This window comes from Chrysemys picta, chromosome 1 (genome assembly GCF_011386835.1).
Source record: "Chrysemys picta bellii isolate R12L10 chromosome 1, ASM1138683v2, whole genome shotgun sequence".
Lineage (NCBI taxonomy): Eukaryota > Metazoa > Chordata > Testudines > Emydidae > Chrysemys > Chrysemys picta.
Window position 1 is genome coordinate 33,483,307 of NC_088791.1, and position 21,935 is coordinate 33,505,241.

Genomic DNA, 21,935 nt, shown 5'->3' on the forward strand with positions numbered 1-21,935 from the left:
TTAAATTTTCCATAGGAAGAATAACTTTATCATGGCTTCCAGTGTAGTTTGGGATCCTTTGGAAAGAAAGGTGCTATATTAAGCATAAATTGTAAGCAGTTGTATTAGTAGTTCTTTCCTGTACAACAATGGATTACGGAAGGGAAGGATAGGTCAGTGGTCAGGGTGCTTTCCTGGGACTTGGGAGAATGGGTTCAATTCCCTCATTGCCAACTTTCTGTGTGATCTTGGACAAGTCACTAAGTTTCTCTGTAAGATTGGGATAATAGCACTTTCCTATCTCACGGGTGTGTTGTGAGGATAAAATACATTAAAGATTGCGAGATGCCTAGATGCCACAGTAAAAGGACCTGTATAAATACCTAAGTTACCTGTCTAAGGCTATGTTTTCCACAGTGAGAACTATGGGTGTGAATTGAAGAGTGCCCCAAAATGTTGCTGTCCTATATGGATCCAGCTGATGCAAACTAAAACGTACCAAGTTCACATTAACACAGTCGTCTTTGAAACAGGACTACATTAACATAAACTAGGTACCTTTTAGTATGCGCCAACAGCAATGCTGAAAAAAGTTGATATGATGGGTTAGACCCCCCTCCATCCGGGATGCCACCTGATGTGTTGGGATTTCACTGAGCTTGCCTGTTCCAGTAGCCTGGGCTCCCTCTCCCTGTTTTGCTGAATTAGGCTCTCCTGCCTCTGGGAGCACACATATACACAAGTAGGGACGCACCAGCTGTAGAATAGCACAAGAGTCTGTAAACAGCTCTCTATGAGAAGACTCAGCTAGGAAATCGCCCAGCACTCAAGTGCAACTCCCCTCTGGAAAGTACACCCAAAATAATACTATTTCACGCTGTAGAGAAATATATACACAACATAAGCTCATAATTTTGCCCCCTCCCTCAGTGTGGAGGAAGATATGCACAACTTCTTCCCCCCCCCCAGTTATAAATTGCACAAAGGCAGGTTTTAAGTGATTATAAGAGATCACAAACAGAACAAAGCAGATTACCAAGCAAATAAAACAAAATACACATACTAAGCTTAAGATCTTAAAGGCTGGCTTCAAGAAATAAATTCTCACCCTAAATGTTGTTTTAGGCAAGTTGCAGACTTTCTGTAGCTTAGAGTTCCAGTTATTTCTCTTTACAGACTAGCCTCCTGTCTTAGTCTGACTCAGCCCTTGCCTTTCCGACCGCTCAGTTCCTTTGTCTCTTCAGGTACTTTCAACAGTCTTTCTTCTTGGGCAGGAAGGCAATGGAGAAGAGTCCTGTTTGCCTTATTCCCCAGCCTTAAATAAGTTTTACACAAGGCAGTAATCTTTTGTTTCCCAGTCTTGACCTCCCCTGCTTTTTAGTGGAAAATTAGTAGAAATCCAAGATGGTGTTTAGTACCAGGTGACAAGACCACCTAACCTAGTAGTGCCACAGCTATGTCCCAGGATGTCTCTCAGGAAGGAGAGAGATTAGCATCTTCAAAGTCTGATTGTTTCTTCCTAATGGCCCATCAAGGCTGATGGCCTGTTGTCTGGTGGGTGTCTCCCAAATACACACCCAGTTGTAATTGTTACATAGTCAATATTCCTAACTTTAGATACAGAAATGATACATGTATATAAATTGGATAATCACATTCAATAAATTATAACCTCTCCGATGATACCTTACAAGACCCATCTTGCATAAAATATATCTCAGTGATGCTATATCCATATCATAAGCATATTTCCATAAAGAATATGGGGTGTAACATCACAGTTGAAACATTTCATTTTCACATTTTTTACAATGAAATGTTTCAATTTTTTGGTTCTAAATGACTGTTTCAAAATGTCTTCAGTTTAATTAAAACATTTTAAAAATGCTTGAAATCAAAATACAACATTGCATTTTGGGTTGATCTAAATGTTTTGTTTGACTCAAAATGAAATGATTTTTAAGTTTCAATGTGCTGAAAATTAAAAAAAGTTTTTAGTTTAATCCAAAACAAAGATTTATTTATATTGCTTTGGAATTATCAGCTAACCAAAAATTGGCTATTTGCACAGCTCTAGTATTCTTCCAAAGAGTGTATTTAAAAAGTCACATGAGAAAAAGATTGGAACCCTCAGAAAGGCAAATAACCATATTTAGACAGGATCGTGTATAGTATATTACCAAAAAAGAAGGATCTAAACCCCGAACTTTGGGGTAGTTCACATCTAGGTCTAATTATCAACCTAGTTACATATTTGTTTTTATCTAACGCTGTTAATTGTCAAAGTGGGAAATTTAGTCAGAATTCTATTCTTGGTTAGTTTTGATATCAAAGAACAGAATGTCTCTCCCCATTGTTAACTCTACTCAAAGCATTCTTTAATTAGCACATTGTGGTTATGACAACAGAATATGGGCTAAGATAAAAGTTGTCATTTTGATTCTTTTTCTCTTACTTTATGGCAAATGATCATCAACTGGAAGGCCTTTGTCTATAAACATTTAAAGAAAATGTACTGTGATTTATGCCAAGTAGAACACGGTCTGAAGGATAAAAGAGTTCTGTCATCTCTGTGATTGCCTTTGTTTTGCATAACATAATTAAGGAGATGTGTGCCAAAATATGCATGATGTGCAGTGAGTCCACTAATTTTGCTCCTTGTATTTATTCTCACTGAGTCACTGCACACATTTAATTTGGATGTAGATTCCTTAAATAGAATGGTATTAAAAAGTGTAATGTGTTGTGCATTGATCATAACAATAGTTCAGTTTAACCACAATTTACAATAATATATGACTTATATTCAAATGTCTGAAAATATTCTCTGTTGTTATTGAACAACGACACTCTTCCAGTCGGTAAGGCCTGTAATGGGGGTTTCCTCCTTTATTCCTCTTCCAGCCTTCCAATCCTTGCCACTTTTCCCTACATAACATTTCTAAAAGTCACCTGTTTATTCTGTAAGCAATGCTAGTTCTTTTGTGCTTGACCTCAAGATCTGAGTACCACAACTGCCTCCTTGACACTGGCATCATCCCTCAGTTAATACAGAACATAGTTGCTAAGGCCATTGGTTTGATCCTTGGGTGTGCCGACACATAGGTGGTTTTATGCCACCCTTCTATTTTTGAGGGCTGCCTAGGGAATCAAACTGGTCCTTGTAACAACCTGCAGCATCCTCAGCGCTAAGACCGAATAGGAGCAAATAGATTTGCACTGGCAACCCTACTGTGAGTACAAAACCCAGAAACAAGTTTTGCAGGTGAAAATTTTCCCCATAAAATGGAGACCACTTTTCTGATAAATTAGTTCTAGGAGTCATAAGTTTTACTTAGGATGGTTTGAGTGAGAATGGGTTACCTGGGGAGGTGGTGGAATCTCCTTCCTTAGAGGTTTTTAAGGTCAGGCTTGACAAAGCCCTGACTGGGATGATTTAGTTGGGAATTGGTCCTGCTTTGAGCAGGGGGTTGGTCTAGATGACCTCCTGAGGTCCCTTCCAACCCTGATATTCTCTGATTCTATGATTATTTCTCACTCTTTGTATTTAATTTAAATAAACCCAATTAATGTGTTGAAATACAAATGTATTGATTCTCTTTGGTTTAATCCTGTGTTATTAGATTTTTATGTTAGGATAATAAACCTCTTTAAATTCTCCTGAGCCTAGAGTGCTTACCTCTGTGGAATGTAGCCAAGCGAAAACTCCGAGTGGGTAATCTGATACTTCAGCATCATTGTAACCTGCATCTATTAAATTCAAAATCTGACACAGAGACAATGCCTTCCATGAACTAGAGACATATTGAACTAGAGAACATATATGCACTTTGTTGTTGACTGTTACTTGAAAGAAATAGACTATGAAGCCATTGCACAAAAGAATCCCATCAGAAATGGAATAAGGTTGTTGAGTGAGTGTGTGTGTATGTAAAAATCCTGTGCCTGGACACAAATGAATCCCTGTGAGAGCCTGGGAGATGAAAGGGAAAGTGTAAGACACACATTAAGCTCCTCAAATAGTGAAGGCACTTTTAATTGCTTGTCTTTCCATGGAAACAGTGAAGAAACTGAAGAATGAGAACTGGTATGGGTTGGGTGGAGTGATAATTAAGCCATGCAATACGATTTTCAGTGCTTGTTCTTCAGCAATTGTGGATGAGATTATGGGTACACCTTGCCATTTTAATTATTATTCATTTTTACTGTGTTATTCTTATTTTATAGCACCCAAAAGTATCATCATAAAATTGCAAAAGAAGAAGACATCAGGAAGTTTTGGTGGGTGCATGAGCTCATTATTTTGATTAGGCCAATGCTCTGGATTAAATATAGGCTAGAGTTGTTTTAGATCTGAGGCCAAATCAAGATTAATATTTGAGTCTGATTCATTGTGCAAAAACGTTTCCAAAATGGCAGAACACATGTGACATCAATTGTTCTCATTATGTTTGGCTTGTTTCATCCATTGAAGAATACCCTTTGAATTTGGAAACTGATGCAAAATCAAAACCTAGTGGCACATTTGAATCTGAGGACTAAATGTGAAACACCTCTTTTCCCACCCCAAATTTAAAGTGCTTAGGAATCTGTTGGGCTAATATTGTTCCAAATCTAATGCTGATGAGTTCTTAATTGTAACCATAATGGAAACATTTCTAATGTTTTCTTTTTTTTTTAATTGTTTCTAGAAGAAAAATTGCCAATAAAGTAGAAACATAGCAAAGCAAGTGTCTTCACCAGACGTCAGTTCTAGACTTGCACTATTGCTATGGTAATGCTCTTGTGCCACAAGTATCACTGTGCTTCATTTGTAATTATAGAGTCTTCAGAAACCAGCCATTTATACTTTTTATTCTGTCACCTGATTTGCATTTGTGACTATCAAATTCATATCTTCCTTCCACAGAGAATGATCTTTATCTTCCTGAACTCAGGATTGGTGCTGAAATGCTCAATACTGATGTACTTAACACTGGGCTTGTCTACACGGTGCCAGAAAAGCACATTAGATGGGTGTGATTTGTGAAGTGCTGTAACATGCTGAACTCTAACTGCCGAGTGTAGACCCTACTGGTGCAAACTAAAAGGTACCTAGTTCACATTAACATAGTCTGACTACATTAAGGCAAACTAAGTATCTTTTAGTTTGCATCAGTAGGGTTTACATGTAGCAATTAGAGTGCAGCATGTTATAATGCTTTACAATCACATCCATCTAATGCGCTTTGCCAGCCCCATGTAGACAAACCCTATATATTCTCACATCTACTGAACAGAGTTTTGAGATCAGTACAGTATGTTTGACCAATTTAGTTTAGCCTATGTTATAAGCTATAAAGGAGCAAGCATGGCTTGGGCTTATAATGATCAATATGCCTGTCTACAATAAGTATGCACAACTTCTGAGAAATTGTATATTGTATGCTGTTTTTTACAAGTATTCAGGGTTGGGCTGTGCATGCACATCTGTATGTGTTGTTTCACCTAAGGCAAAGGAAACCTATTTCCTATCCACTTTTAAAAATGGGAAGTCCACTGCTTTTACAAAACATATACATGTTTAAGCAGAATGTAAGAGTATGGGTCTTGGCATTTACTCATATGTTTAAAGTCAGGCACATACATCAATACTTTGCTGAATCAGGACAAAAGTACCACCACTGTTTCTAAGTTTCTCCCATACGGATTTCAGTAGAGTTATAATGAGCAAAAAAACAGAGTACAACAGTGGTGAATCAAGCCCCAAATAGCAAACCCATGTTTCTTTGTTTCTTTTTTTTTCCTGAGAGAGAAAGTGAGAGAGAGAGCGAGAGCAATACATTTTAATATGATTGTAAGTAAGCATTAGGTTTCCGTACAGTAATAAGATGATGATGCAAAACATAAGAGATCAGCCTAACGCAAAATATTCTAATTCCTCAGCTTTTTTCAGTAATTCTGGAGAAGGGGGATTTTAAGTGGATTTAAAAAGAAAAAGAAAATATTTCATCTTAGTCAGATTTGCAAAGGAAATATCAACCCCTGTGTAAAAGAGCCACATTAAACTCTTGCACTCCCAAAGCTGGGTGTGCTCCAGGAATCAGGGCATCAGTCAGTCTCTCATAGTTTTAGCACAGAAGCAACAATTAATATAGTGTAGTTCAGAGGTTCTCAAACTGTGGTCCATGGACCACCAGTGGTCCGTGAGCTCCATTCAGCTGGTCTGCTGATAATTCCCTCTAAGGTGCGCACTGGGGCAGCCACACACAAGAGAATGAAGGGCCACCCACCTAATTAATAGAGCCATGTAGGCGTGGCTCCACTAATTAGGTGTCTGGACCTTGGAGAAGACACATGTAAGGTGAGGTGGTGGCCTTGGGGGGAATAAGGGGTAGGTGGGAGGGGGAGGAGGGGTGAGAAGAGGGGGTGGGGGGAATTTAGGATGTACAGGGCTGCAGCGGCCAGAGAAAGAGGCAACTTTCCCCAGCTCCAGGACTGTGGCTGCTGGGGAGAGAAGGCCCTCCTTCCAAGCCTCAGCTCTGTGGCTGCTGTGGCAGCAAAGAGAGCCCCCTCCTTCCCAGCCCCAGCTCAGGGACTGCCACGGCGGGGGAGAGAGAGCACATCCATCACATTAGAAAGGTAAGACTACTGATATTAAAATATGAGTTGTGTGCTTTTATTTGTAGAACAAAAAATGTTAATTATTATTAAGATTTTTTTATATATCATTTTTATCCAAAGTGCTTTATAATAGTTAGATAATGGTACAAACAGGGCCGTCTCTGGCTTTTTTGCCGCCCCAGGCAAAAAAGCCTCCGGCCACCCCCCTCCCCAGCGCAGCAGGGGAGGGCGCGGGGGGGTGGGGAGGCCAGCCGGAGCCCCGCGGGGAGGGCGGCGAGCCCCGGCCGGGGCTCTGCTCTCCCTGGTGGCCAGAGCGCCGGGGGGAGGGCGGAGTGCCCGGCCGGGGCTCCGCTCTCCCCAGCGGCCAGAGCGCTGGGGGGAGGGCAGAGTGCCCGGCCGTGGCCCCGCTCTCCCCGGCGGCCGGAGCTGGAGCGCCGCACCGCGCCGCCCCCCTCCAGGTGCTGCCCCAAGCACAAGGTTGGTGGGCTGGTGCCTGGAGCCAGCCCTGGGTACAAACAACATTTGGAAAGATCATTAAGTCGTCCCCCAAGACCCTCAGCATTTTTCAAGTAGTCCACACAAAAAAAATTTGAGAACCACTGGTGTAGTTTGATGTCAAGGGCCAGATTCTGATACCCTGACTTGAGCTGAGTATCATGTTACTCCACAAATATCCTATTTTCTTGTTAGGTAAGATGTTACTGAATGTGAGAAAGTGCATCAGAATCTGATCATAAGTACTTGGATTCCACAGTGATGGGTGCTATAGAAATCTTGACAAATATATTAATAATAATGTAATAGAGTTTGACCAAATAATCTGACCTTAATGAATTTTCTAATGGTAAGCACTCTTATTTTGGCATTTTTATATCGTATCTGTCTAATGAATGGTCATTTTCAATGGTTTAAGCCATCTGCTCACTGTATCTGTTGTTTTCAAGCTCCATTAACTCTTTTCTGTTTACTGCTCATGTTATAAAACATTCCTCTATTTACAACAAATTATTGTAATCACTTCTATTGCAGTAGTACCCAAATGTGCTAGGCTCTTTCCATATTCCATCCCTGCTGCAAAGGACATACAATTTAAGAAGACGGACAGAGGGAGGAGAAGGCATGGGAGTAGAACATACAAACAAAGTCATGGGAGTGACGATACATACCAGTAGGCACATGTCTTGCTCCTTACTTTTTCATATGTGGTTGGTTTTTGTTACTGTTTTTTTTCTCTCTTTTTAATGTTAAAACAATAAATTATCTACCCCCAATCCTCACTCCACCAATTAACACCTAAATATTCCCTCACCATCATTATCCTTATGCCCCCACTTGCGCAACTGGACTCTTTTTTCCCCCCTCAGCAAAGATGAGCAGCTCATTTATAAAATAAGTAAACTAGGTAAACGGAGTTGGTCAAATATTCTAGAATTTAGATTTTTCCAAAATTTGATTTTTATATTAAAAATTTAATACAAAAATAGACCTCCCCAAATCCCATTTTTTGGAGGGAGGAAGGGTGAGGCATGAGGGATCAACTGCGGTTGGTTAGAATTTTTTGATATTTCAAAAAATGTAGTAACCTTCCTCCCACAAACACATAGTAAAAACGTTCAAAAAAGTCTAGTGATTTAGACTGTGTTTTCAGCTCTCTCTAGTGCATTAGTAGATGCTTAGCTGATTCCTCCTAGGTATGACAGAAGAAGGGTTTCAGGAAGGATTTAAATGAAGACTTTATGGGGCCATTTTAGGAAGTGATAATAAGTGGCATAGGAGAAAGCACAAGAGGTAGCTGTGGGAGCAGTGGACAAATGGAATATCGGGCCTTGAATCAGAGTAGAGGGAACACAGTAACTAGGGCAAATAAGGAGGAAAAGACAGAAGGCATTCACAAGAAACTTGATCTTGATGCAGTCGAGAAAGGGTATCCAATGGAAGGGCTCAGAGGGGAAATTATGTGGTCATGTCAATAGCCAAGCAAGATGAACTTACAGCTGCATTGTCTTTGGGCTGGCAGGTGTTGAGTAGGCCAGCATGAAGGAAGTTATAGCAATCCAGAGGAGAGATTAGGATTAGATTAAAGTTTTAGCTGTGTGGGAAGAGAAAGGAGACTGGATCTTAGAAAAGCTGTGCAGAAAGAAATAGCAAGATGTAGACATGACCTAGCTTTAGCAACAAGCATGAGGGAGGAGGTGAATATAACCCCCCACACCCACGCACAAGATACAATGTTCCACAATGACCAGAGAGAGGGTTTTTTGGAAGATAGATAAGTTCAGTTGTACCTACAGTGAATATTCCACAGAAACTAACTGAGCTGATTTTAAAATGATTGTGTATGCCCATACCAGACTCTGAAGGGTTCAGAGGTAGGTAGATACAAGCTAACAAGATTATTTGGACAGATAATGACCCAGACTTTCCAATTATGATGTGATGCCCAAAGAATTTGTTGCATTCAATTGAAATTTTGTGAGTACAGTATATATACCAATAAACCATTGAAATGAGTTTAGCAATGAAACACCTACTTTAGAAATTGCATTTATTTTCAGTACATTGAATTTGTGATAAAAATGAATATAATATGTCAGTACGGTATGAGTTCATCATAACATCTGCGTAAAGGGAAATAGAAAAAGGCTTGAAGAATTTACATGTTGGAAAGATAACGAAGCCGGGGAGTTCCCTGTATTGCCTACCATTTTCCAAACAGGCAAACACCTGCAAAAGGTGCAGGACAAATGCCTCTATGACTTGACTCTTCTTCCTGAATAGGCCAAAACTCATTTAGTACTTCTGCAAAGTTTTGAAGCCATTATATCACTTCTGCATTTAAGCAATGAGTTCCCTGTTTTGTCTTCCATTTTCCAAACAGGCAAAGAACATAGCTGCACGACAAATGCCTCTATGACTTGACTCTTCTTCCTGAATAGGCCAAAACTCATTTAGTACTCCTGCAAAGTTTTGATGCCATTATATCACTTCTGCATTTAAGCAATGAATGGCACATATTTTAACTAAGGTCACCTTTTGGTGTAGGTGCTACAGTTGTCATGGATATAAAGGGGTCAAAACCCACCAGAAGAATGTTTTATGGGGTTGAATTTGAAACAAATAGTTGCATGCCTAATTTGCACATGCACTTACATGAATTGCACACACTCATGGTTACTGAGTGCCTAAATGGTTCTTCCTGGGACATGGCCAATCTCCCACATAGTTAAACAAAATATAGAGAAATTGATTACAAAAGAATTATCGCCACCAGAGAACCATAAGCATTTGAGGGAACACTCTTAAGAGTTTCATGGATGAAAAGCAGTTGAATCAAAAAGTAATCAGCCCATACCTTGTGTATGAAAACATATACAAAAATGATGATGAACTTTGAGGAGTTATAGCCATGAAGTTTCCCTGTATTACACAGTGCAAGACAAAGTCAAATATAGTAATATATTAAAGCTTTGACTCTTGAACCTTTGACTCTTCTGAATATAGTTTCTTGCTTTTCATCTTTTATGAGTTTTTCAAGTAAAATATAAAAACAAGCACAAATAAATACAACACAAGAAGCAAATCACTGTATGGGCTACATTGTGATTAGGCCTAATGGTGCTGGGAGTAAGGCCTTCCCGTTCTGTGAGGCTGCCTTTGGGTCTGCACTCCAGATGCTGCACCTGGGCAGTGAGGGGACAGGGAATGGGCAGTTAATGGCTGAGTGCATGGTCAAAAGCAAGCTGAACTTTTTCAAAGACTGGAGTAAATTACTTTACTCCCCTCTCCCAAGCAAGAGGGGAATATTGAAGTGATTGTTATTGAGTCCTGATACTTCAGCGGGCTCCTCTTGGGGCAGTGCTTCTGTACATCACCTTGTACTCTAGGCTAAGGGCATAAAGCATAATTTAGTCTTCAATTAATAAAGTCATGATGATTATCAACATCAGGACAAATGAATGCAAAATTACCAGTCTGTTTATGCTTTTAAATTCTGTTGTCTTTCCCTTTGAGTTGTTTGAGTTGTTTAGATTGAAGCTAATAGCTAGAAACTTCATCTCATGCAGTTTACATAACACAGTGCAAGTCTAGTAAATTTATTTTGTGTTATGCTTTCTCAAGTCTACAGTAGTTGCTGATCAGGAGAATGAGGTAGCTGAAACTTTTAGTCAGAGAAAGCAGAGTACTACAGGCATTGCTGACTGGGGGCTGGGGATAAGGTGGGGGAGGGGGCTTGATCTCCCAATCACTGCACACACAAGGCTTTTGTTGAAGACAAAGGAATTATTTGAGCTCAATAGGAGTTTTTAGTGGGCAGTGATTGCAAGATCAGGCCCAATAGTAGTAGGAGAATGAGGCCAATATGTTCCATTCACAAAGTGCTTATATTTCCTCTTCACCAATTGTAATTTATACCTAACATTTCTGTCCTGTACTTATGAGCTGATGACAGGCAGTCCAGACAGCAGAAAATATCATTTCAACTTGCTAACACATTTTACTTCAAGTATTAACAGGACACATTTTTGGTTGAAATTCACACTTGAGTGAATAACATTGACTGACATTTTCCTGATGTAGGTCTCTAGTAGTCAAGGAAAAGTCACAACAGTGCCCCCACAGGGCAAAAGGAGACAGAAAAACCCAAATAACCGGGTAAAAGTGACACAGTTTAGGAATCTTATTAGCTCAGTTAAAGGTGAAAAAAAAATCCTGACCCCTTCTTAGATCAAAATCTATTGCAGAGTGTTGTTTGTATTGCATTTTAGCAAACTGTCCCCACTCTAGTTTGCTACAAACTCTTTATCCAAAGTGTCATGCTCTTCTTGGAAGTCTGACTGCCTTGAATGGAAGGGATGGGGGTACACAGAAAACTTCCATTAAATGTTCTGACTTTTTCTCCTACAGCTAATGCCCATACAATATGCAATCCTAAAACTTTACTGCTTTCTCCAGCAAATCTGCCTTTGCAATCAAGAAGTGCAGGAGCTTGGCTTGTTTAGTGTAACCAAATGAAGGCTGAAGGGAGATATGATTGCTCTCTATAAATATATCAGAGGGATAAATACCAGGGAGGGAGAGGAATTATTTAAGTTCAGTACCAATGTGGACACAAGAACAAATGGATATAAACTGGCCATCAGGAAGTTTATACTTGAAATTAGACGAAGGTTTCTAACCATCAGAGGAGTGAAGTTCTGGGAGCCTTCCAAGGGGAGTAGTGGGGGCAAAAGACATATCTGGCTTCAAGACTAAGCTTGATAAGTTTATGGAGGGGATGGTATAATGGGCTAGCCTAATTTTGGCAATTAATTGGTGTTTGACTATTAGCGGTAAATATGCTCAATGGCCTGTGATGGGACACTAGATGGGGTGGGATCTGAGTTACTACCGAGAATTATCTCTTGGGTGTCTGGCTGGTGAGTCTTCCCACATGCTTAGGGTTTAGCTGATCGCCATATCTGGGGTCGGGAAGGAATTTTCCCGCAGGGAAGATTGGTAGAGGCCCCAGGAGTTTTTCGCCTTCCTCTGCAGTGTGGGGCATGGGTCACTTGCTGGAAGATTCTCTGCACCTTGAAATCTTTAAACCATGATTTGAAGACTTCAATAGCTCAGACATAGGTTTGATACAGGAGTGGGTGGGTGAGATTCTGTGGCGTGCGTTGTGCAGGAGGTCAGACTAGATGATCATAATGGTCCCTTCTGACCTTAAAGTCTATGATTCTATTCTATAATCTTAAAAGTTATGCATTCCAATATTGAGGAAAATACGTTATTGGCAACACATGGCAACCTGGAACATAAATCTGTATATTCTGCCATAGAGAATATTTGGCATCTTAATTTTTTCACTTAGGCCTGGTCTACACTAAAAAAATCAGGTTGGTTTAACTATGTCAGTCAGGGATGTGAATAATCCACACCTCTGAATGGTGTAGCTAAACCAACTCAAGTCCCCACGTAGACACTGTAGGGTTGATGGAAGAATTCTTCCATTGATCTAGCTACTCCCTCTCGGGGAGGTGGATTACCTACACTTATGGGAGAACTCCTCCTATCGGCCTAGGTAGTGTCTACACTGAAACATTGTGCCTCTGTAGTGTTTTAAGTGTAGACAAGCCTTTACATTGATGTAAATCAGGAATAACTTCACTGAAGTCACTGGAGTCAGTGAGGCGCAAGATTGGGTTAAGTCAGAGGAGAATCTGGTCATTTTTCTTTCCAGACAACAGCAACAAAAGGAAAAGTGTGTTTTCAGTTTCACTCCTGATTAATTCAGTCTCCCAGATTTTGCATATCTGTTTTATTAATAATTAGTGATCTCCCACCATGGGACACATCTTGGAGTGTTTATATGAAATACATTTCCTTTTAAGCTGATTCTGGTAGAAATAGCACATTTTCCCCCATCTGCCTAATGATATTAACTGGTGTTAGTTGTAATGGCAGCATTTTGTGCATTATTCCGAAAATAACATATCCTTTCCTATCCTATGTGCTATCTGTCTCTGTTCAATCAAAGATGTTTTCTTTCTAGGTATTTTTCTGTTATATTTTCAGAGCTCTATAAAGACCCAATCCTGCCCGTGTTGATCATACAACTCTCACTCAGCTCAGTGGGAGTGGATAGCACTTAGGCATTCTGAGGAAGCCTTCTGCACCTTGCAAGACTGATCCCTTTGTTTGTTTCTTATCATGTCCCTTCCTTCATTTCTTAGCTGTTATAGAATATATAGGAACCAATTCTTGCTACATCTCATCAATGCTACTCCTGCACCATACAGGGGCTGTAAAGTTACTACAATGGGCTGGGGGAGAGTTCCTCTGGTGCAGGAGCCTCTGGGGCTGCTCGAATTTATGCCAGGAGTCACATCAGCTCTCAGCCAACCTGAATTCAGGCAAAGCAAAGATGACTTAATACAACCTATGTGCTCCCTCCCCTGTGCTGGGCTCTGTCTGCCTCATTCATTTTGGGTTAGTACGGTCAGATGTGTTTGCTGTTTTCCATTTTTTAAGTTCTTGCTGCTAGTTTTGATTTTGGATTTTCTCTTTTGAGCATGAAACAAATGAGATTGAAATGGAAACTCATATGAGAAGTTAGAAATTGTAATTCTCCATTTACAAATACATTATAGGAAGCTTATTAAAAATTGACTGCTGTCAGCACGCTCTCTCTCTCTTCAACCTGTTCCCTTTTATTTTCTTACAGATCATTTTGAAGAGAGCAGGATGAATAGTTTGGGATGAAGTCTTGTAAAAACTTGGATCCATGTAACAGATATGGAGAAAAAAATGGGTTTCCTGTTTGCAAACAGGTAGAGATCAGTTTGCAGGATGATGTATCCAGCCTTAATTACAGGGAAGTAGAGGAATTCACAAAATGTTTTGAAATGTGCAATGATCTGTAATCAGAGGAACTGGTGGATACTTTGTTGCCATGCTAGTTCTGGTTGCCTAATTAATTAAGAAGGCATAGTAGTGGATGAATAGATGTGTGTCCTACTGTATTTTCCACTCCATGCATCCGATGAAGTGGATTTTAGACCACAAAAGCTTATGTCCAAATAAATTTGTTAGTCTCTAAGGTGCCACAAGTACTCCTCATTCTTAAAGCAAAGATACTCCTCTCTTAGGCTTAAACATTTGGGCAGTTTTTATTCTTTGAAATCTTGCCATTGGTGTCCCATACACCATATTACATATTCATGCATTTCTATCTACTTTCTAAGAAACTAAACAAACCCTTGGGGTATGTCTATGCTGCAATTAGGCACCTGTGGCTGGTCTAAGGGGCTGTTTCAGCATTTGAGGTTGCGTTGCAGTCCAAGCTCGCAACTGTCCCTAGACAGGGCCCTAGAGCTTAAGTTCCAACCTTAAGTTATTTTAAATCTAACAAACTTTGGAAAATTCACATTTTAATAAAAAGGCACAGTCCAAATTTTCCACATGACAACTGGGAAATTCACACAAAGATTTCTTGGGAAAACTTAAAGTGAAATTTTGTCAAAGACACAAAATTTGAAGCAATGCAAATTTCATAGATGTATGATTTTACAGGTTCCACAATCATTTTTGTGACTTTTGCATATTCTGTAGCAAAACTTGTTTTTTGCTAATAATATATTTGCTAAATGGTGACAGTAAAAAACAACATTCACAATAAGACAGTTTTGCTGGGCGTACAACAAAAGTCAACATTTTCTGGTTTCCCTAAGTGTCCAAGATTGTTTGGACACCTTTAGCCCTCAACATGGAATGCCTGCTGTTGTTTATTGTATGAAAACTTTCCATATTGCTGAGAATTTAAGAGAAGACTGTAGGGGTTTTATGAACCTTGGCTCAGGAAAACAGATTTGTAGGCAGAAACTGATTTCTTGGCATTTGGGTAACAAGCAAACAAATCTGCCATTCCTGGCTAGCTAACTACCTATTTCTCAATTTTTCTAAAAAGCTGCTACTGTTATGTTTCTCTGAAAGAGGTATGCAATATAGTTACAACAGCGATTTGAATCCTGTTACCCAGGAATAAATTCTCCTAATATCCACTGTATCATTTAACTACCAATTGCTTTTCTTTGGAGGGAGGTTATCATTAGCAAATTCCTCAGTAGCTGGGTTAGTTGCATACCATCTTAATCTTCTGAGAAACAAACTAGAGTTACTTGGCACATCTCCAGGCTATATATTAGGCATTCAAATGCTTGTGTTTGCCTTTATTGGAGAGGTACTTCTTTATGTGTAGTAGCTCAAGCTAAATTAGTGGATTGTCGGTGTCAACTGTTTTTCTTAGCCGCCTTAACTCCTTCCACGTAGTTAGGCAGCTGGCAGACACAGAAAATCTATTTTAAAATTTACAGTGATTGCAAAGTTTGATATTTACACAACATTCTGTTTCTCTGCATACTGTTCTTTAACCTTCTGCAGTTACTGAGTATATAGGCCTTTGACTTCACAGAATATACAAAGCAGTGGTAAGGAGGCCTCCAATACATATGATTTACCAATATGCACAACCTGGCTGCAGTGCAAGTATATCAGGCAATGGCCATTGTATGTGAAAACTCCATTGTTCCTGGTTTGTTTCTATTAATCTTCATTTGAAAAGCGCAAATGTAAAGACTCATTCCTTATTAATCAAAACAAAGTACCAGCCTGTACATAACGGTGTGTTAATCATCTCCATTGCCTCATCCCCATAGCAGTTGGAGGTGTTTGAGTCTCCTGATTAATTGAGTTATTCATTTTTAAATGCTATTCAATGTGCTAAGTGCAGAATAATTAGACTTATATTTAAAGAAATTCAACAGGCCAAAGTGTCAATGAAAAGACTGCACAACCCACTAAAATGAGGCTCACCCTCAGCCTTCTTTCAGCCCCCTATCCTGAAAGCTTTGTGGTGTGTTCTGGCAGCCGCAAAATGCACACTTTATCAGACTGACTAGAACAGCGAGATCAAGAGTTGAGAACTTCTGGCATGAATGCTCTTCCATCAGCCCTGTTGTTGGGACCCTGGGACTAGAAGCACAGACATCTTCTTAAGCACAACTCCCAGGATATTAGAAAAAGTGTGATAGTCTCTCTTAGGCAATCAGCATCCAAACCTTTTGTGGTCACCTTAAAGCTTCACCCAGAAATCAACTGGTTACCAGTGCAGATTGTAAATCATAGATGTGATGGACTTTCTCCAAGAAATACTGCTTAATAACTGAACAGCTGCATTCTGCACTAGCTTTAGTCTCCTAACAGAATTAAGATGTAGCACCATGTAGAGTGCATTGTGATAAGGAAAGAATTATTAATAGTAGTAGTACTATAGCCATAGCTATTGTCATGGACCAGGGCCCAACTCTGAACAACAGAACACAAAAAGACAGTTCCTGCCCCAAAGAGATACAATCTAAATATAAGACAAGAGATGGAGACAGAGACAGGAGAGTCCAAGGAAACAATGGGACAAGATTGGTCAGCATATTAGGAGTTGTCAAGTTTTTTGTAGGCAGGGAGTTGAAGAAGAACAATGAAATAGCTTTGGGGCTATGTCTCGTGAGTTCCTTGTAAGCATGAGAAGCAACACAGGAGAGAGCATGAAGTTTGCCTCAAAGGCCCAGATAAAATGAAGTCCATACATAGAAGAAAAGGCAAGAGGCAACAAAAAATGTTTTACATGTTATTGCTAGCTGGGCATCCAAAGAGAACTGGGGAACCAACAAGCAGAGCTGGAGTGAAAGTGTTTTTCTGCACCCATAAAAAATTGAGATTTCAAATATTTTCTCATTCCACAGGAAGATGAAACTGAGACCAGAAGAGCCAAATGGTGTGGCATTTGCCTGGGCTACAGGAGACCCAGCTTCAAATCTCTGTTCTACCTGAGTTGGTCATTCAGAGTTATTATATGGTAGCACAAAGTGATTGTCATTGGCCCACTCCTGAAGTTCAGTGGGAATTGCTACTGGTGATTTATAGTCATTTTGCATACCAAATCAAAATATGAATTGCCTGACTTCTCATGGGGAGAATTTGAATGTTGTATTACTGACATATTATAACTTTTCATGCTGTGCTGAACCAGATTGTTGGACCAGAGTTGGACTCACCCCTGCGGCGCCTCCTGCTGGTCGTCATCAGGAATTAGCTCATTTTCCAGCCAGGAGCGCCCTCTGCAGGCCGGTGATTTGCCTTACCTCACTCTGGCCCCCGTGTCTCTCCCAGGACTCCGGTGCCCCTTCACTGGGTTTCTGCCCTCCTTGCAGAGCCACTCAGTCTCAGGGTCTCCCCCCCTCAAGGGGAACCCCCACCCACTAACCCAACCTCGCCTCAGTGTACGGCTACTGCCAGTCACCATCTAGCCCCACTTCCTGGGGCAGACTGCAGTATATGCCACTCATCACAGGCAAGGTTGGGCTGGACCTGCTGCCTCTCTCTATAGCTGAGCTGCCCCTCTGCAGCCCCGGTACTGGTCTTAGGCCCTCAGCTAGGCCTGCAGTCTGGGGGTTTTCCAGGCTGGAGCTCCCCAGATCCTCTAGCCTTCCCCCCAGCCCTGCTCCACTCCCAGTACCCTGGTCAGCTCCCTTGCAGCCAGGCCCTTCTCTGCTCTTCTTGAGCTCCAGGCTCAAGCCTTTATAGGGCCAGCTGGGCCCTGATTGGGGCATGGCCCCTGCTGAGCCTGCTTCCCACTCAGCCTGGGCTGTTCTCCCAGCCCTCCAGCCCTCTCCCTGGGCTGGTTTTAACCCTGTCAGGGCTGGAGCAGGTAGCCACCCCGCTACACGGCTTCAAGCCAAACTTCCCAAATTGTGGAGTGTTGGGATGTTGTGCTTTGATTCAGTTCAGTATAGCTGCAGGTACAAACTATGAACTTTTATCCAGGGAATAATACAGGCTTATGTCTTTTTAAGAGTTATTACAAAGGATTCCTGGGAATTGCTTGACCTAATAGTAATTGATTAGGAAGAAAAGCAATTTCTATCAGTAATTATTAAAATACTGTACTGATTGTATCGCCCTCCTTCCAACCTTCATATCATTTTGATCTTAACCTCTGTTCTTGAAGCTGTTTGTGTGCTGAATGCATTTGATTACTATTGCACCCATGTTCAATCAACTGCAAAATTGGGGCCTAAAATTGTAAGCATTTAAGGGCAGGGACCAAATCTTTGTACGATGCCTAGCACAATAGTATCCAGTCTCGATTGGGAACTCTGGGCACTACAACATTAGTGTAAATAATCAAATTCTTCTTGTCTCCCTTCAATTTCATGACAACACTACAACATAAAGGTGACGATGATAATTATTAATAAACTTTGCTGTAGTATTATCAGTATACTGAAAGGAGAGAGGGAAAAATGATTTCTGTGTTCTAGAGTCTCACTTTTAAAAGCACTAAAACTTCAAAACATGCAGAAAAGTGTTGAGTTTAGCAAAAGCCTTTGACAAGATACTGGGGAATTAAGGGCCTCCTACTTGAATGATTCCCATTCTTTAAAAATGCTGCTTTCTGCAGATAAAAAATAATGAGTGTTTAGATGGCCCATTACCAGTATTCCTGTTTTTCCAGAGGTTTGCATCACAACACACACATTAGTTTTAATGTTCTATTAATTTAATGGTAACATATCCAAGTTGATGACAGAAAAATAAAATGATTAATTCTTACATAAGAGAAATAGAAAACATCTACAAATATTTCATTGTGCTTGTCACAACAGCTTTTTCTTAGACTAGAACTAGATGAAAGTTAAAGAGTACAATACAATAAATGTAATGTTCTTTATATATTATTTAAAAAAATATCAGGAAGAGCAACTGCAGACTAGCTGTATGTATCATTTATTTTCAGTATGAATTTTTTAAATCAATTCAAATGTTCTTTTTACAGAGTATTACTCACTTATGGTAATATACTTTGAATAGATGTTTCATCGTTTACCTAAAGTAAATTCTGAACTACACTAAAAATCAAACTATTATTTATTATTTGTATTACCGTTGTTCCCAGAAGCTCCAGTCATAAACAAAGAACCTATTGCGCTAGGCAGTGTAAAGATGCATAACAATTTGTTTGTTTTTCATGCTGTATTAGAAAGGAAGAGAAACTGATATGGACATCATTTATCATCCAAGGATGATCATAAGGATCTGGCTGGCACACACTGTGAAGAGTCCTACGAATCAAAAACAATCAAGTCAGAGCAATCACCCTAGATCAGAGCTGGAATTAATGAATAAAGAATTGACATTGTGTATTTAAGAAAATGAAGAAGAAAACCATCATTGTCCCTTTAAGAGATAGGAGGGCATAGACTGGAATGAAATAGAAGGTAATCACAAAACTTTGTCAGAGAATGCTAAGCAAATGGCAAATGAATTTATTATGCAACAGTCTGCCCAGTCCTCCAAAAGTATACATTCAGGACTAGATCCACAAAGGGATTTAGGCACCTGTCACCTGAGGTATCTAAGTCCAAAATTGAGATCCTCAAAACCCCTACTCAACTGCTAACCCTGTAGGATGCATACATTTCTTACTGGTAAGGTTCCTGAAGTACCTAATGTCTGCTGGTTGGCATGTGCAAGGCACCTGGCACACCAAGCTGCTAAGTGCTTAAGCCCTAGCAAGATTTGCAAACTAGATATTCCCTTATCTATCTCCTGCAGGCCCAATCCAATAGCATTCTCAGAGGCCACATAAGAGCATGCCTAATAGATCAGGCCCCCCACAAAACCCAGCAATGCCTCTGTTATGGCCCAGGGGTTAGAACACTCACTGGAGATTTGGATTCAAGTTGCTGCTCTGAATCAGGTTCTCTCTCCTGTTGAAGATGTTCTACTTTGTAGGAAATACTTACATTTTCATGAGGTCAGAGAAAGAATGACTAAAGAATGACTCTGTAGCCTAGTAGTTAGAGTGCCCACCTACAAGATCCATGTTCCAGTCCCTGCTTCAATGAATGTTTAACTATTTCATATATACTGGAAGAGCTTCAACAAAAGAGATTAAGAGTCTGCTGCCCCAAGATACCCACTCCCTTGAGAAGTGGGAAACCTGGATCCCCTGCTCTGAATCAGGCAGAGAGAGGATTTGAACCTGGGTCTCCCATATCCCTTATAAGTGCTCTCATTATTGGGGGTAAGCAGAGGGGAACTCCCACAGCCTTCCCCCTTTTCTTTCAGAAAGAGCTGACCGGGTTTAGGAAATGGCTGACCAGAAGATGGTGCACAGCTCTGAATCCCATGTCAAGGGAGGTGCCTAAATCCCTTTGTGGGGTGTCTGACTTTAAAAAAGTATTTTCTGATGCTGCTCCCACTACAAGCAACATTGTACTATCCCTCATTCAGCTGACTTCTGACAGCTGTGTAAGTGAGACTGGTATACCCCAGCGTGAGGTTGCTTGGAAGCAGTAAGTTTCTGTGGAGTAGTTTAGGCTGGGGGAAGGGACCAACTGACAAGTTTTGGGCTTGCTCAGTGGAGAAGTTCTGAACCATGAACCCCATGAAATGAAGCGAGGGAAACCAGGTTGCCAAGGGGAGGAGTCAGCAGAATCCACTTTGCCTGAGGCAGACACTATCTCGGGTGGCGTAAGCAACTCATGACCCCCAAAATCTAGGCATGGCAGCTTGAAGCTAGAGTTGCTGACCTGGAGGGTCACATAGAGCTGGAATTATTTCTAAAAACAGAGTATATGGAAATTGTGGAGTAAGCTCGCCTCAGAACTGGCTGCCCTGATACTCCAGTTAAGGAAGCCAGTCCAATGATGGGAAGGAAACATGGAACAATGGAAGTATAAACTTCTTTATTTGAGCTGTGAGAGCCACAAACTGCTCGCTTTGGGTGTATATCTATGATGCAGAGATGAAGGAGACTGAGATGGGGTTACAGCTGTAGGACAAACAGGCTTTCATGACTAGGGATTCAACCATTAGAAAGATAGATAACTGGCTATTTGGTGCTTGTGAGAACGGTTTGACAACTTGTCTACCAAGTGTGGCAGATTTTATGAGGAACCTAGACTAAATACTAATCACTGCTCAGGAGGAACCCATGGTCATGATACATATTGGTACCAACAACACAGCACAGTGTAGGAGAATGGTTCTGGAAGCTAAATATAGTAGGGAAAAGGTGTAGTTCCCAGGCTTCTACAATCGTTTTCTCTGAAATGTTTCCAGCCCAGCATGCAGGCCCAGCAATTTCAGAATCCCAACATGTAGAGGAGGAGACGGTGTAATGAGAAGTGCTGTTGAGGCCTTTCTTGTCTGAGCCTGTGTTTTTTTTAATACATAAAAAATGCAACATCCCCAATGTGCGGATTATGCAAATTAGTACATTTACCCGTTAAGTGGAATCAACAATTTTCTCCTCTGTGGTTCTAAAGCCTGGGGTCCCATAAATATGTGGGGCAGGGGAGGGGGAGAGAAGAGGGAATCAAGCACAGGCTAAATGAAGGTAGCCATTACTTTGTGTTTTCCTAGCCACTTTATCAGTCTGAAACACAGCATTCAAACTGCTGCAATATGATGTTACTGTGCAAGGTACTATTAATAACACTGTTAATTATATTGGTTTAAAGGAAGTTCTCCAAGAGATTGTAAGTGTCACCCACAACCTGTCATTAAACAATGTTAGAAAAGATAACAGTGTATAATAAGAGATACTAATGTGAATATACTGCATTGTAGTAATGCTTTTCCTACTGTGAAGAGTAGTTATGTTTTGACTATTAAATTCATGTCCAGGTGTAGGTGAGTCTAAAGCCATATAGGCAATCAGCCTGTAATCTGCATTCCTGCTTATCCTAATTATATATCCTGCTGTCTTTATTGAACCAAATATGTCAATCCTTTGTTCAAAGACCAAC